Consider the following 6378-nt stretch of genomic DNA (forward strand, 5'->3'; position numbering starts at 1 on the left):
CTCGTGCCTGGGACGATGGGGGAACTAAAGAAGAGCGCGCGGTCACCCCTGCAGCCCTGGCCTGGCCCCCTCATTTCCCGCTGTACTGGTCAAGTTAACAGGGTTGCCAACCTCCAGGTACTAGTTAAAGAGAAAAGCAGCACCCCGGCTCTCGATCTTAATAAGAATTTATAGCATAAAGAATAATAAACAAAAAGTTGGAACTGACTTTGGAATTGATTTTGGAAGTGGACCACAGTGAATTAACTGGACCGTCTTATGGAACTTTCTTTTTCCTACATTTGGACCAGAGCATACTTACTGGACTATAGTTTGGACACATTCTTATTTGCTGACTGGTGGAGTAACCGGGCACTGGGACTTTAATTTTCTGTAACCAATTCGGATTATTTGGAAGCTAAGTACCTACTTTAGTCTGTGTGCGTGTTGTGCTTTTTGTTTATTATTCTTTATGCTATAAATTATTATTAAGATAGAGAGCCGGGGTGCTGCTTTTCTCTTTAACTAGTGTTTATACAGCACACATATCAATTATTGAGGTTAACCTCCAGGTACTAGCTGGAGATCTGCTATTACAACTGATCTCCAGCCAATAGAGATCAGTTCACCTGGAGAAATGGCCTTTGGCCATTGGTAGAGTGGCCAGGTCCCTTTTCACCATCAGTGGGAGATTTTTGGGGGCGGAGCCTGAGGAGGGTGGGGTTTGGGGAGGGGAGGGACTTCAATGCCATAGAGTCCAATGGCCAAAGCGGCCGTTTTCTCCAGGTGGACTGATCTCTCTCGGCAGGAGATCTGTTGTAATAGCGGGAGATCTTCTGCTATTCCCTGGAGGTTGGCAACCCTAGCCATTGGACTCTATGGCACTGAAGTCCCTCCCCAAACCCTGCCCTCCTCAGGCTCCGCCCCCAAAATCTCCCACCGATAGCGAAGAGAGACCTGGCAACCCTACAAGTTAAGGCGCGACGGTAAAGGTAAATAAAGAGGTTGCTTTACGTTTCCAAATGGGTAATTGCATCAAGGCACGGCGTCAGGTGCTTTGGGACATTTTAAGACACAGCTTCAAACCCCTCCTTGGTTTATGAAGCAGTGTGGATAAACACTTCATTTAAGTTTGGGCCCCTGGCTTGGTAGGGTACACATGCAGCAGCATTAGGTAAAGGAATGGGCTGTGGAGAAATTCCCCATAGCAGACTTCCCTGCAAATAAACATTAGCATCAGGGCAAAATATTCTAACCTAGCCTATGAAATTCCTGACTGTTTAGAGGTGGTACCTGGGGAGAGATTTCACCTAGAAATCTATGATATACAACAGAGTTTGCCCTCTGAAGTTGCTATTTTTTCCTAGGGGAAAATGGTTTCCATAGTCTGGAGATCAGATGTAATTCCAGGAGAACACCAAACAAAGCCCACCTAGAGGGTTGGCAACCTGCATCACACTCTAGCTCTCTACTTACAGGAAGTAATTAAAATAATATCCCTCAAGTACAGTGAGATGAGAGTCAGGGTTGCCTCAGTAATGAGGGTGCAGAAGATAAAGTGTCAGCAGCAGGCAAGACGAGCGCATGCTAAGGCAGTGGGAAGGGTTAGGCCTTCAATGGTACAGTACAAGTGCAACTCAACCTTATGTATTTATTTAGACGTCAGTCCCACCCAAGTCAATCACTTTCCCCAACCTAACTGTGCCTAGGGTTTCAGCCTTGCAGCACAGTCCTATACATGTTTACTCAGAGGTAAGCCCAAAAGAATGTACTCCCTCATGAAGTTTAGGACAGCACATTTTGCTGAAATTTTTTGCATTCTCCTATGTACAGTTACAAGGATCAAGCCCCATATAGCATGCTTCCAGAGGAGTAATCACGTTACAGCAAAACCAAAAGGACCCTAGGGGTACTGTAAAGACTAAAGAGCTTTTATTCTAGCATACAATCATAGAGTTGGAAGGGACCACCAGGGTCATCAAGTCCAACCCTCTGCACAATGCAGGAAATTCACAACTACCTCCCCCCCCACACCTAGTGACCAGAAGATGACCAGAAGATGCCCTCCCTCTCATCGTCTGCCTAAGGTCACAGAATCAGCATTACTGACAGATGGCCATCTAACCTCTTCTTAAAAACCTCCAGGGAAGCAGCGCTTACCACCTCCCGAGGAAGCATGTTCCACTGAGGAACCGCTCTGTTAGAAAATTCTTCCTAAGGTCTAGACCACTGGTTCCCAACCAGGGGTCCGTGGACCCCCAGGGGTCCGTGAGAACTAAATTAAGGTCCGCAAAACAAAGTTATAAACCCATAATAAATTAATATTTTCAATTAAAAGTTCTCTATTATAAAAATATATATTCAAAGATTATTCTAAGTTTAATGTTTAACTAACAGTTATGATTAAACTTTATTTTCAAATTCTCAGAATTTTTATTTTGAACCTTGGGGTCCCTGCACCGAACAAAAAAGTCCTAGTGGTCCCTGGTCAAAAAAAGGTTGGGAACCACTGGTCTAGACGGAAACTCTTTTGATTTAATTTCATCCCGTTGGTTCTGGTCCGACCTTCTTGGGCATCAGAAAACAACTCGGCACCATCCTCAATATGACAGCCCCTCAAGTACTTGAACATGGTTATCATATCCCCTCTCAGTCTTCTCCTCTTCAGGCTAAACATACCCAGCTCCTTCAACCTTTCCTCATAGGAGTTGGTCTCCAGACCCCTCACCATCTTTGTTGCCCTCCTCTGGACACATTCCAGCTTGTCTACATCTTTTTTAAATTGTGGTGCCCAAAACTGAACACAGTACTCTAGTTGAGGTCTAACCAGAGCGGAGTAGTGATACCATCACTTCGTGTGATCTGGACACTATACTTCTGTTGATGCAGCCCAAGACTGCATTTGCCTTTTTAGCTACCGCATCACACTGCTGACTCATGTTCAGTGTTTGGTCTACTAAGACCCCAAGATCCTTTTCACACACACTACTGCTCAGACAAGTCTCCCCCATCCTATAATTATACATTTGATTTTTCCTACCTAAATGCAGAACTTTACATTTGTCTTTGTTGAAGTGCATTTTATTAGTTCTAGCCCACTTCTCCAGCCTGTCAAGATCATCCTGCATCTTGGCTCTGTCTTCTACCGTATTGGCTACCCCTCCCAATTTAGTATCATCTGCAAATTTAATAAGCATCCCCTCTATTCCTTCATCCAAATCATTTATAAAGATGTTGAACAACACAGGGCTCAGCACAGATCCCTGAGCAACTCCAGTAGTCACTTGTCCCCAAGTGGACGAGGAACCATTAACTAGCACTCTTTGGGTACGATCTGTCAACCAGTTGCAGATCCACCTAACAATAATAGGATCTAAACCACATTTTCCCAATTTGTCAACTAGAACCTTATCAAAAGCCTTACTGAAATCTAGGTAAACTATGTCTACAGCATTCTCCTGATCCAGCAAGGTAGTAACTTTCTCAAGAAAGGAGATAAGATTAGTCTGGCATGACTTATTCTTGAGAAACCCATGCTCACTCTTAGTGATCAGATCCATCCTTTCTAAATGCTCAAGGTCTGTTTGATGATTTGTTCGAACACTTTTCCTGGCATAGAAGTCAAGCTGATGGGTCGGTAGTTACCCAGATCCTCCTTTTTCCCCTTCTTGAAGATGGGGACAACATTTGCCCGCCTCCAATCTCCAACATTTGCCCGCCTCCAATCAAGAATAATCGTTCTTGTTATGCTTGAACAAAAACTTGTTAGTCTTTAAAGTGCCACAAGATTCCCATTTAAAATAACAGAACTTAACTTTCAAATAAACATATACAGGGCTGTTCAGGGCTATTTTACAGTCCTTACTGCATATTTCATAGTCTGTCTTGAAATGCTTCATTTTTACAAACACGACAGAGGCCCAGAGTTGGACACTGGACCCCTTTAGTTTCTTTACATCACAGGAATACTTAGAAGAAAGAACTGGGCTTGAAGCCTCTTCAAGCACCAACACTTAGGAGAAGTAGTAGACTGCAGTAGTATGCATACTTGTCTGGCAAAAAAATCATCAATAATTAACCCAAAGGCTGATGCTAATTTTTGAGTTTATATCCTGATTCTATTCTTTCTTATTCAAGACATGTTTGCTTAATGGGATGTATTCCAACATAAATGGGCGTAGACTTACAATTCTTCCTATGGGATGTTAGGCACTACAATTAATGTTATGTCTTCTATGGCTTTGCAGGGGGGGATTATAATTCTGGAGTTATGTCTATTCACTCCATTCACTCTGCATTCAATTACCAGCTCCTGGAATGTACTTCTGTCTTATTGTATTGTGAACAAGAACCAGAAATCCAGTGCAGTATTAGATAGATGGGACTTGGCTGGTTGTCAGTGGTTCTCACTGACTTCAACAGGTTTATGTTATTCAGGCTGCAATTTGGACTACAAGTCATTGAGCAGTTTTTACAAAACGCAAATGTGAAATTGTTAACAACAGCATAACATTGCTAAATGTGGGATCGTTAGCAGAGGACTGGAAGTTTGCTCATCAATACCCATAGTTTTTTAAAAAAAATATTTTATGTACTTTAGATGTGGGTATGGGGGTGGGAGAGGAGTAGCAACTATTATAACTCATCACCCTCAATGGAATTGGGGAAGTGAGATAAGAAGACTCTATCATAGTGGTAGGAGATAGGATAAGGTAGTTCGTAATTCACAGTCACTTTTTCTGGTAGGGACAGGTAAAACCAGAGCTCTCACAAGATGCTGAACTTCTTTCTAAAATTAAAGAGCATGTTAGAGCTTGGGTATTCTCTCATACCACCCAGACAACAGAAATAACAGAAAAACATATAACGAGTTGCATGGCTCCATGGACCCCAGGAATAATGTTTCTCTAGCTTTCCCCCTCCCCCTTTCAGTAGGCCTGCACATAGCACATGTCAAAAGGGGAGGGGTAGCATCTTCTTCAACATCAAGAACTGCAGTTACCACAGTAATGAAGGTGGAGGCAGGTAAAAACACAGCCTTGTCCTTACTGATTTGTCAACCAATTTCAACCATGTAAAATACATGTAATTTGCATGATTTATCAACCATGTAAAATACATTGTGTGCGCGTGTTGTCACTTCCGACTTATGGGGATCCTGTGAATTAATGATTTCCAAAACGTCCTATCATTAACAGCCTTGCTCAGGTCTTGCTAACAGGGCTGTGGCCTCCTGGATTGAGTCAATCCATCTCATGTTTGGTCTTCCTCTTTCTACTGCCTTCAACTTTTCCTAGCACTGTTGTCTTTTCCAGTGAGCCTTGTTTTCTCATAATGTGACCAAAGTACGATAGCCTCAATTTAGTCATTTTAGCTTCTAAGGAGAGTTCATTATTACATTATTCAAAAACTTTATATGGAGAGTTCAAAGTATGTCATTAAGGCTTTATTAGTAAGCATAAAGAAACCCTGCTGAAGAACATAATGAAAGTCCTGCTGTATGTTGTGCAATACATGGGTTCATTGTCTCGCTGAGGTCCCAAATAACTAGGCAACAGGGCAAGAGACTTGAAAACTTTATTTACTCAAATGGTTGCAGCATAAAGCAAGAAGCCAAACGGCAACAAAACCCAGGCTCTCTGTTCATACTTATATCCTTTTGTTACATTTCAGGTTAAGCGTGCAGTTTACTTGTCTTTCCTGCCTGAAATTGCCAGAAACCTTCCCTCGCTGATAACATACATAAGAAAAACTACAAGACACTTTCGTCTTGAAACTTCCCATCCAGGCATAGTCAGCTCATAACCATTCTTGTGGTGATCTTGTAATCTGCTCATGCCTGTGCTAACTCAGTGCCTGCACAAGGTCAAACATGGCGTTGGTTAGGCGAGGCAAAGCCTGCTCAGATGTTTTCCATCTCATGTATCAGACCAGGAGTCCATCTCAGTGTCTGGAATGCTCACAAACAGGGACATAGAGGCCAAGACGTCCCCATCGTTGCTGACCTGAATCTGGAACTCAGTGTCTGACCATGGAGGTTTCATTTTGCCATTATGGCTAACTGCAATTGATGGATGTATCTCTGTGAATTTGTGATAATCTCCCTGTGAAGGACAGGGCTCCTTCTGCTTCTCTGAGTACAACCAGTGAGAAATGATGTTAATGGGAGGCTGACAGTTAGCAGTCAAGGGGGTGAAGAAAAAAAAGAAGTTGAGCTATTGAGTCTGGGAATGAAGGCGACTGAGTGGGAAGCTGACTGAAAAAAGTTTGCGACTGAGGTTTGGAAGGGTTCAGAGAGTGAGGGATCAAAAGTTCAAGTACTGGGAAATATTTTATCCATGTACATAGATCACTCCAATGTTGTTTTAAGTTTTAGGTAAAAATTAACTCTTGTTCATT

This window comes from Euleptes europaea, chromosome 3, assembly GCF_029931775.1.
Source record: "Euleptes europaea isolate rEulEur1 chromosome 3, rEulEur1.hap1, whole genome shotgun sequence".
Lineage (NCBI taxonomy): Eukaryota > Metazoa > Chordata > Lepidosauria > Squamata > Sphaerodactylidae > Euleptes > Euleptes europaea.